We start from the raw sequence: 11,906 nt of genomic DNA, 5'->3' as shown, positions 1-11,906 counted from the left end.
AGTTTGAGGAGGGATGTGAAGGATGATGGTGTTGCTGATGGTGTTGCCTCAAGTAGATCAATCAACAGAGTCTTAGTTCATAGACAAGCATAGCTACATAAATTGCATAAAGGACCTGTAGTTTAGTCATGATATTGTAAACTAGTATGTAGTTTAGTTTAAGGACTTGAAGTATTGGTTAGTTACATATTTGTACACGTGTTTGTATTCTGTTGGTCTTTACAAAAATCTGTTAGGAAAGTATTGGCGCCTAATTCTGTTATGATTGGTTAGCCTATATATACTTGTATCTCATGTAATCTATTAAATAAGCAAGATTTAGTTTTCTCATTGCTTTCTCTTCTAGAACTCTCTCTCCAAGAATCATAGTTTTCTTTCAAACACAAATACTAATAAATAATAAATTAAAAGTATTCTAAGCATTAATAATTAAAACTCACTTAACAACAATAATTTATCTTAACAACAAAAATTAATAACTTTATTATAGTAAGAGATAATAGATGATTTTCACTTTTTTTTTTTTATTATAAAGTTTCAACCTATGGGGTACGATTGTGAAAATTGTGATTTTTAATATCAAATCAAGACACCAATCGGTTTTTAATGTAAACGGAAATTGAACTCTAAATTGATTTCTTATTCAACCATTAGAGATTTTACCAGTTGAATTATTTATTGGAACCCACTAATTTCCAAGATTTATTCTTAACAATGATAATTAATATCTTCAAAATAATATGCCTAATAAACTTATAGTTTATCCTTTATTCCTTTGCTAATTATGAGTAAATTTCTAATAAGGAATTCGCATGTACTGCATGATTCATCTCCTACCTAAGATGAAACAAGAAAATATTATTTACAAAGAGGTCTTTGTCAACCTCTTCAAAATGAATTTGAATACCCCCTTAGAACATATTCCAAGAGCCGCCATAGGTCAGGATAGCGTAGTTACCCAAGTCTTGGTGCATGTACTTCTCGAATCCTTGTTCACCAAGTTTCCAAAGGTACTAATTATAAAATTTCCACCTCACAGGAAGCACATTTTAGATACTAGGGAGTAGGGACCATTCACTCCACGGTCTCCTCCCCGTCTTCGTCTTCACATCCAACAAAAGCAAGTTGTGTTTTTATAGTGACCTTAATAATTTTTATTAGCCCTCCATTTTGGACCTCAATCTTAACATGTAGCGAGTCACAGTCTTTTGAGCTTCCATTACTTACAAAACACTCCCAAGAAAAAAATAAAAAGAAGTATTTATCACCTCAATGGCTAAGGGTTTTTTTTTTTTTTCCCTCCGATCGATAGTTTTAGTATTAGAAGAGAGAAAGAACCTTTTTATTTCTTTTTCTTTTTTTGATGGGAAGAGGAATTCGAATCTCAATTATTATCATAAGCCATTTACCTTAATTGGCTTTTTTTAGTAGTAGTATGCATTGATCACCCATCCAAGCACCTTCATGTGTCAAACTTTATTGAACTAATTCAAATACACAATTTTGGTCTTCCTAAGTGAAAGCTAAGAAGATTCGAACTCCCAAATTTAAGCCCAATAAAAGCGGACGGAATCGTAGTAAGTCCTATGATTATTGGCCGCATAACACAATTTTGCTACCTGTTTGATAAGGTAATATATATTTTTCCAAAAAAAAAAAAATCATGGTTGGATAGATCAATTGCCAGAAAAAATTAATATACATAACTCTTACATAGGAGTTTGAAGTTTGGGTCGACAAAAATTATACGCGTTCCTCTCCCAAAAATTAATTTGGACAAAAAGCTCAAAAAATAAAATAAATCAATTGACTTGTTGCCCCATATCTACGGCTCCGTTCCAAAATAATATTAATAACTAGACTTATTACACAAGTTTTGCGTGTGCGATCATACTCTTTTTTATTTTGGATTTTGTAAAATCATGTTTGAAAGTGAGATTGAAATAGTGTCCTAATTTTTAGGATCTTTCACTACATAAGAATTGATGAAAGTTTGAAATTCTAAAACTTAGGAACTTTTTAAAAATAATAAATTGCTCTTTTAACAAGTTTGTGGTTTTAAATTTAAAATTATTTAACTAAAAAATAGGAGTATTTTAGAGAGTTTAAGAATTTGTGTTAAGATATTTTAGTATGCAAAATGATGAAACTCAAACAGAGAATCATGTTATTGATAATATAAATATCACAAATACCAGAGCTTAAGCGGTGTTACAATTTTTCCTCCCAAAAAAAGGACATTAGAATATTGAGAATTTCAACCAATGATGCGTAAAGGATTTGATTTCAAGAATGGGGCATATCCACATGTGACCAAAAAAAATATATATATTTTACTAGTTTTTCTTCTTCTATTTTTATTGAATATTGAAAAAAACTTAATTCATATCCTAAAAATAAAATCCTAGTTCTGTTTTTATATCATAGCAGGTGACCCTTGGTAATTGGTAGGTTTTGCATAGATCTCTTGAATCTAACAGTATTGTATATATTGTTGTATTTTGATCATATAGTAATTATTAGAACTACGAGTATCAAACGTTCAAGCGATATATGTGATGATTTATTAATTCAACCATTGGATAATTGATTCAATTGTTAGATTAATAGTTAATTAATTTAGTTTTAAAAATATATAAAATACAATAAAAATGAAGACGAAGTACCCAAAAAGAAATTGAATTGGTAATCAATTTAGACATAAATATACAGCCATACTTATTATGGGGGGGAAAATATATATATACACTTACCAAATATTGAAACTAATAAATATTATTATTCTTAAAATTTATTCAAAAGTAGAATTTTTTTTTTCCCCACAAAAATGACTAAAAATAAGGCGTTTGTAACTTTGAATTGATCTTTTGATTAATTATTTTAATTTTAAGATCAAAATTTAGAAACCCATATATAAAAGTGCAATTGAAGAAGGATGATCCAAAAATGGGTTAGGTAGCTATGATTTCGACCCCTCATAGTTGGGTCAAAAAGGAGTAGGGTCGTAAAGCAACCACAGAGCTAGCTACTCTTTTGTTTGTTCTTCTACTGTTTTCTAGGTAATTTCATAGTTGATGCTGGGGAGACCACATGTGCTCTAACATTATTATAGTGGAAAGATATTCCTTAAATTTTTGGATTTACAACCAAGAGTATAAACCCTACATTCTTTATGTAGCTTTTTTTAATATTTAATTAATTGATTTATATTATTATGTTAGCCACATGTGTGCCAACAAGGCAAATCATTTGCCACGTAAACATTTTCTGTTAGTGAGTTAACGGTAGGGACTAAATTGACTACAACTTGAAAATAACATGGACCAAATTGACTGCTACCAAAATGTAAGGACTAAATTGACCATAGCCCCAAAATGTGGAGACCAAAATGGTGTTTTTGCCTATTACTATTTTACTAAATGAATTTAGAAAGTTGGTTGTAGGGTTTATACTCTCTCTCTCTCACTTATAATCTCCAATAATTGTTGGGCTTTGACATCCACCAATCGGATTAAAAGAGTTATTTATTTGGTATTCTATGGGTCATCTTTGAATATTCCATTATCATGTCCCTTGGTCTCAATTTAGGGGTGGGTTATTGCTTTGCTTTCGACATTGTTGAATATTTTGCGAGGACTTTTAATAGGGAACATGTTAAGTGACTCATGATGTTCACCAGTACTCGCCTATTTGATTACAATATATTGTTAGGTTTTTGTTCGATGGGACAAGACCAAGTGGCTTGATTGCAAACACGCTGTGAATTTCCTATATCGAGACCTTCGAATGTTAAAGTTAAACATGTCATGTTAACAACGCTTGGAGTCATTCTTATATATGTACGGTATTATGACTTGATCTACAAGCCTCTTAATAAAAATAAAAATATTTAGTGAAACTTAAGGACATTACCTTATATATGTATGGCATATTAGATTTTTTTTTTTTTTTAAATAGTTTCAATTATGGAGTCTATTCCATATGATTGCTCTTTATTATCGGACCAAAATATCAATTAGTTTTTTATGAAGACGGAGATCGAAACTCATATCTCTTATTCGATCACAAGAAACTTTACCAATTAAACTAACTGGAACTCACATATTAGATTATTTAATTAAACTTAAACACATAACTACACATATCAGATTTTTTAACTCATATCAGATTTTTTAACTCATATATATATATACCAGTTGAGCTAACCAGAATCCACATATTGAAAATAATAATTATGTTTTATATTTTTTATATTTTTTAGAAAAACACACACATATAGAAGAAGAGAAATGAGATAAGGGAATACAATATAATGTATTCCGCTTAAAACAGCGTAACTAAGGTCTGCTTTTTATATAAAGAATTAATAAAAAAGAAGAAGGAATCGAAAAAAAGCATTTCAACGTAACAATCAAATATCAAAGAAGCAAATAATTTTCTACGCATGGTGTAGCAGGGACCCATATTCACGTTTCACGCCTACGCATGCATGCTCAAATCATCATGCATGCATCTAAATTTACAATTTCATTGCAAATTAGCATGTGTAGTTATTTTCTATGGTGGTTAGGTGTTTAAGGAGTCAAAACAACAAAAATATTGAGTTTCAAAGCATTTCAAATAAACATATAAAAACCATATGACTAAAATAAAAGCTCTCATATTTTCTCTAAAGAAATTTCTGCTCATGTTTGAGTCGGAATAGCGTGTATTTCCCTTTTAAAGCATGTATTACTCTTGGAGCAACATGAAAAATTTTTAATTTAAAAAATATAATACAGTTTAAAGTGACCAATGATATTTGTTTTAAAATTTTCAAATATTAAGCAAAAAGGAAAATATTTTGCGAGAGATAACCAAATAAATAAATAAAATTAGACAGAGTTCAGAGAGTGTTAAAAGTTCTATATATGTGATTTGTCAGTGTTACTCAGTCTTCCCACACTAGACAAAAAGTCAATGTTTTTTTCTCTCCGACATGCCTTTACCAACAGTTCCGCTCGAAATATTTAGTGTTGATTTGGATCATATTTTTATGATTTATTCATCCATTCTTTTATGAATTTCCGAAAGACATGTTATTGTTTAAACTTTATATTTTACAGAATCAATATTGATTTTCTAGTTACAACAATAACTCAGGAAAAGTTTATTAACTCAATTGTTATGGACGTTATATTACTCAATAAAAAATAAGTAAATAAATAAAAACTATGTTTATGCATGTGTGTGTAGAGAGAGAGAATAGGAATGAGAAGGTGAAAACTGAAACATTGAAAACATATGCACAAACATAAAGGCTGATTTAGTAAAAAATCAAAAATTTAGTCAACCACAAATTAGCTAATACATGCAGCATTTGATTTCCAAATAATACAAATTTCGAAAACATATACACAAACATAAAAGCTGATTTAGTCAAAAATCAAAAATTTAGACAACCCCAAATTATCTAATAAATGCAGCATTTGATTTTCAAATAATACAAATTTCAAACCAATTTTTGGGCCAATTCTATTTTTCTTAAGGAGTCACTCTCGTATCAAAAGTTGTTTTGGTTTAATCAAGGAAAAAATATATTTTGATATCGGTCAATACCAATATATTATTTTGAATTTACCACAATTTTATATAATATTAAATTTAATATATATAAATATATACTTCAATTTTTTAAATTCATAAACTTATTAATTTGGGTTAATTACACATAACCCACATGTGGTTTGAGCGAAAATCATTTTGTCTACCCGTGATTTGAAAAGTATCACTTAACCCACCTGTGGTATGTTTCCATCAATCTCCGTAACCCACCTCAGTCCCAGCCGTTACAAAAACATCTCTTAACCCTAAAACACAACATAACGCCGATCAAAACACCCAAAACTCAAAAACTTTTCGAGAGAGAGACGTTTGGTGAGATCGTAGTGTTCTTCGTGGTTTGGAGTGTCTAGAGGGGGAGAAAACACAACTTGAGCAACATCGAAGCTAGGGAAGGTAGTTTCGGTAAAGAAAATCAAGGTATTTGTTTCTGTTCTCGATTTAGGGTTTCAGATTTTGTTCAAATGCCAACTTACTGTGTGAAACTCTAAATTTGGGCTTCCCAAGAATCGTGTTTTGTTGATATGTCTTCATCAAGTGGTAATTTCTCGAGTTCATGTGGGTATATGTGCAATGAGCAAACTTGTGTTTTGAGAACAAGTCTGAGTTTGTACAATTTTGAGAGGAGGTTCTTAGGTTGTAGCTGTTATAAGGTTGGTCCTAAGTGTCCTTTCTTTGTTGGCTTGATAACCCAACCTGTCGTCATAGGAATGAAACTGCACCTTTGGCTCTAGAGAGGATATCAAGGCTTCAGAGTGCTCTCCAACTTGCCAATGAAAAGGAAAGGACAGCTCTGGAAAAGGCAGAAGAAGCTAGGCAAATGACAGAAAAGGCTCTTGAAGAGGAAGCCAAAGCCAAGGAGAAGGAGAGAAAGGCTCGAGCTGCCTATGCAAAAGCTAAGGAAAAGGCCATGTTTGCTGAAGAGAAGCAGAGAATGTGGAAGTTTGCATGTATTTTGTCATGGATATTTTTTTTTTTTTTTGTTGTGTTTTGGCTCAATTGAGTTCTCTGGAGTGAAGAGACCAAGGTTATTGCCCTGAAGTAGTTAATTGGTTGGTAGAGATAGTTATGGCATTGTAAAGAATACTGTTAATGAATTTGCATTGTAATGTTGTTGCCCTAAAGTAGTTATGGCATAGTTATGGCACTAGCCTACTGATGTAATGTTTTGATGTGTTAATGAAGAAAGAATTGGTCAATTATTGAGTATTGTTTTGTGCACACCATAACAACCATTCAATGAAAGAAGTATTGGTTATGCCATTAGTCTCTGGGCATATAATGAAAGAAGTATTGGTCAATTATCAATGACCATTCCACAATAACAACTTACATACACTCTATATTGGAAAAATCTACTTGGACACAATCTGTAATAGCAAATAAATAAACTTCTATATAATCCGGTTTGGACAAATAATGTTCCATACAGTTACCTGCACATACCATAACAACCATTTCACAATAACAACTTCCAAACACTCTGTATTGGAAAAATCTACTTGGACACAATCTATAGCAGCAATAATAAAACTTCCATATAATCTGGTTTGGACAGATAATGTTCCATACAAACTGAATTCAATAAATACCACAACTTCCATATAATACCACAAAATTTCATACCATAATAACAACTTGGAGTGTATTGTACCTTAACTTATGGTAAATTACAAAAAAACACATTCCAAGGTCAGCTATATATATATATACACAAAAAGGTGATTGTTTTTTACACTAATTGAAAATTACAAAAAGCCAACAGTGGTCTTAACAAAAAACACTAGCTGCAAGCCCGCATGTTCCCACTAGCTTTACTCCCAATGCTGGCATGCATACCCACTAGCTTCATTTCTTGCCTTTATCCTTTCCACCCACTAAATTCATTTTTGGTGGCCCTTATGCAACAAGTTTTCCTCTAGTCCTCACACCACCAATGCTCCTATTTGCAAGTGAAGGCTACAAAATAAAAAATAAATCCACTTGTTAAAAAATATCCCAGTCTACACAACCATCTAGGAAAGAGGTAACTACACTAAGTTACCTGTGAAGAACTTGGTAGGGTATCCCAGGTCTCCCTAGGTGTGTGAAACTCTGGCTGTGAGGAAGAGAACCATCCTGCTCTCATGTGAGCTGGCCTAGCTTGCTTTCCTTGCTGTGAAGCTTGATTTCCTTGTTGTGAGGATGAAGGTTGAGTGGCAGACCTCATGTTGTAAGTCTGGGTAGGTTGCTAGGATGGGGGTTGGGGTGCAGCCTGAGGTGCAGATCCAGATCTAGTACTAGGTGCAGGCACCCCTACCCTTGCCTGCAACAAAACTCAATTTTAGTACATTAATTGTAAGTTTAAAAACAAGTTTTTTTTTTTGGCCATTTAAATGTCAATTACTTACAGCTTTTTCTCTTTCAAGCCTTTGTCTCCTCTGCCATGGTGTCTCCCTAGTGATGCCAGCCTTGCACCCTCTTGAGTTATGCCTTTCTTTTATGCATTTCCCACACCTTACAGGGCTGTTCAACCTACTTGCTTTGTAAAGGTTCTTAGGCTCATCAGGAGCCCTCTTTCTTTGCTTGGGTGGCCTGCCTGGTGGTTTGTATATATGAGGTGCTACAGGAGCAGGCTGTCCAGTCTCAGCCCATTCTGACTGGCCTGGCATGGGAGGAAGTACCTCCTTGTATATCTCTATGTAAGTTTCTTTGTGATAGCATGGGTGGGTGTAGGCTTCTGGTATCTCAATGTTTGTATAAATGGCTGTTATGGCATGTTTGCATGGAATGCCATTTAAATCCCAATACCTACAGTTGCATGTCTTCTTGACAAGATCAACTACATGCCTCTCATACTGACTAGCTACCTCATAAAGGAAACTGCCAGCTGGGGTAGCACTAAATGGCTTGCTTTCAACCTTCAATTTCTCCAACTTATCTTGTATGCTTAGACACAACTTTTTAGCATACTTCTCTATCCCTTCCCTTTTGTGTAAAGCCTAGTCATAAGTCTAACCCTAATCCACTCTAACATTGTCAAGATAGGCTTGTCCTTAGACTTCAATATCATTGAATTAAAAGACTCACTCAAGTTATTTACCAAACAATCTGTTAAGGCTCTAGGAGTGAAGTGTGACCTTGTCCACTGTGCAGGTGCAATGTTTGCAAGATACTCATGCCTTTTCATCCAAATCCTTTATGTACTACATGCATCTCTCAAACTCCCTTATTGTTGTGGCAGCAACACGCCTCCACAGTGCATCCTTCAGCTCCAATCCCTTGTGATCTACTTTGAAATTGTTGTAGATGTGTTTCACACAGTATCTATGCTCCATAATAGGGAATAGTGTCTCTATTGCAGGTATAAGCCCCTACAAATAACCAAACAAACAAGCAAAACATGTTAGTTCAACTACATATATACTAAACTATTCAAGTATAACTGAACAAAACTTGCATACCTTTTGCCTATCAGAAATGAAGACCAACTGAAGCTCCTCTAGCCTCCCTATATCATCAGCAAAAATTTCCAAAAACCATATCTAAGACTCCTTGTTCTCTTGTTCCACATTAGCCATGGGTACTAGAAAAATGTTTTCATTTGCATCCTTAGCAGTGACAGATAATATTTGTTCTTTATGTGACAACCATATAAACCTATAAATGGCCTGCATTCACCTAAAAATCCTACCTTCTGAGCATTGAACCTAACATACATCCTCTTAAATTTTGGCTGGGAAGTCTCATTAGTCATTTCTGTCTAGAGTATAACCCTACTCCCCTTGTCTACAGTGGTTATCATTTGTGCATAGTCCCTAAGGACATCATACTGCAGTTGCTCATCTCCATTGATCAAATCCTTTACCTTTCTCTTTGACCTATACATTTGGTTTACACTTAGGTCAACAGATAAATTTTGCATCACATGGTTGTGTACACCACTCACCTCTCGATTTGGATTTTTGCTAAAATCCTCAATGAACCTCTTAGCAACATAAGTTGATGTTGCTTGGCTATTTTTAAAATACTTGGGGCAAGTACAGTCATCAGTCAAGGTCTTAAAATGAAATGTTAGCTCTCCACTTATTTGAGATGCATAACATCTCCACCAACACTCATTCTTACAGTGAATTGATATCTTGGTCCTCTCATTAAGCTTGAATTTGATGTCAATAGGCTTTTTAAGTGCATACTCCCTCAAAGCAGCTCTGAACACCTTTGCATTAGGAAACTTCATCTCCTTCTTCAGTACAACATTTCTCATGTCACTCTTAGCATTAAACTCTGGCTGCTCAGGTACCTGCTCATCATCAGACCCATCCACACTTACCAGGTCATCCTCAAGAGCTGGCTCAGCCCACTCAGAGTCTGCATGGGGTGCATTGCTTGATTCTGGGGCTACATAGGGTGCACTGCTTGATTCTGGGGCTGTATTGGGAGCATCACTTGATTTTGGAGCAAAACCTTGTGGAGTTGAGTTTGGAGCAGCAAATATGTCATCACCAAAGTCATCCCCCTCTAGGCCTTCATATAGCCAATCATCATCATCATCATCATCTCCTTCAACATGCTGTTCTTCAACCCTTGCACCAACCTCAGCATCCTGTTCTTCAACTCTATCACCAACCTCAACATTCTCATCATCAAAAATTTCCTTATAATCACTCTCTACATCTATTTCATCCACCCCTCCATCACCACCTACACCACCACCTACACCATCATCTGCCACTCCCCCTCCATCAGGATACTCAACTGCTAGTGGCTCCACATCTATGTCAGTATAGATTATGATTTTGTTAGCTGGTCATGCCCTATAAAGGGTAGTCATGTTCACCACATCTGCATCTAATTCTATGCCCCTTAAATCATTCTCTATATCACCTTCAAGAAGTAAATATGTATATCTACTGTAGTTTTTTAGGAGCACCAACTAGATGGCATAAATCTCGAATTTCAAAGAAACTTAATTTATCAGGGTCAATCTCTGTCAACGTATGTACAGACCCACCTACATATTGAAGGGTTGGGTCCTCTACAAAACATCCCCCAACATAAATTTCAATGTTAAATATGAAGTCAACCATCTGCAATTAAAATAAGTAGTTTGTTTACATACTGACGTGCTGAAAATGACAACAAACCAAAAGAGACAACAAGCGAAACATAGAGCTATTTTGTTTTCATATAAAATTTGTTTTGTTGTTGAGAGACAACACACGGCCAAAGGACCACATATAGCACATGCAAACCCAGATTCCCAACAAGTTCATAGGGACCACACTACCCACAGTTCACAAACAAGTGTAATCATTAACAAATAAACTTGATTCTTTCAGGTATACGCATTATATAAACAATCATAGCAGTACATTGGATACATCCTAAGCGATTCTACATATAAATAGCAAAATTCACATTTAACATACACTAATTTGGAGAAAATTTTACAAACCCTAACTACGTGGGTGGGTTGTGGGAAAAAATGCCATCAAAAACCCAAATGCAGATCAACAGCAGTCACACATACCTTCCCTAGCTTTAATGTTACTCAAGTTGTGTTTTCTCCCCCTCCAAACACTCCAAACGACAAAGAACACTACGATCTCACCACGAGTCTCTCTCTCGAAAAGTTTTTGAGTTTTGGGTGTTTTGATCCGCGATATTTTGTGTTTTAGGGTTAAAAGGTGTTTTTGCAACGGCTGGGACTGAGGTGGGTTACGGAAATTGATGGAAACATACAACAGGTGGGTTAAGCGATACTTTTCAAACCACGGGTAGACAAAGTGATTTTCGCCCAAACCATAGGTAGGTTATGTGTAATTACTCCTATTAATTTTGTTAAAGTTAGAACCCATGTTTCCAATTTAAATTTTTTAAAAGTATATATTTATATTATAATCCAATTTATTTGGTCCAATACCATGATTACATATCATTACCAATATTTTTTTTTATTTAGAAATTATTATTACTAAAATTCTAATCAGTATAAAAAATTAAAATAAATAAATAAAACACATAATGAAAAAGTACATGTACGGCTTTTAGCTTATATATACAGCTTTTTAAAATCTCAATTTAAAAAAAAAAATTTCAAAGTACAAGTATATTTTAACATGTTTTTAGTGTAAAGTTAAATAAGTTGTTTCCAAACAAAACTTTTAGCATAGTTTTTTATAACTAGCTAATTTATTACTTTTTAGCTTTTATGTACAAGTTTTTTAAAGCTTAATTATTCTTATTCTCTCTCTCTCTCTCTCTCTCTCTCTCTCTCTCACACACACACACACACAAAACTTGCCACTAGCATTGGATTGGAC

This window comes from Castanea sativa, chromosome 1, assembly GCF_040712315.1.
Source record: "Castanea sativa cultivar Marrone di Chiusa Pesio chromosome 1, ASM4071231v1".
In the NCBI taxonomy this organism is placed as follows: domain Eukaryota; kingdom Viridiplantae; phylum Streptophyta; class Magnoliopsida; order Fagales; family Fagaceae; genus Castanea; species Castanea sativa.
This window is presented reverse-complemented; position numbering follows the sequence as displayed.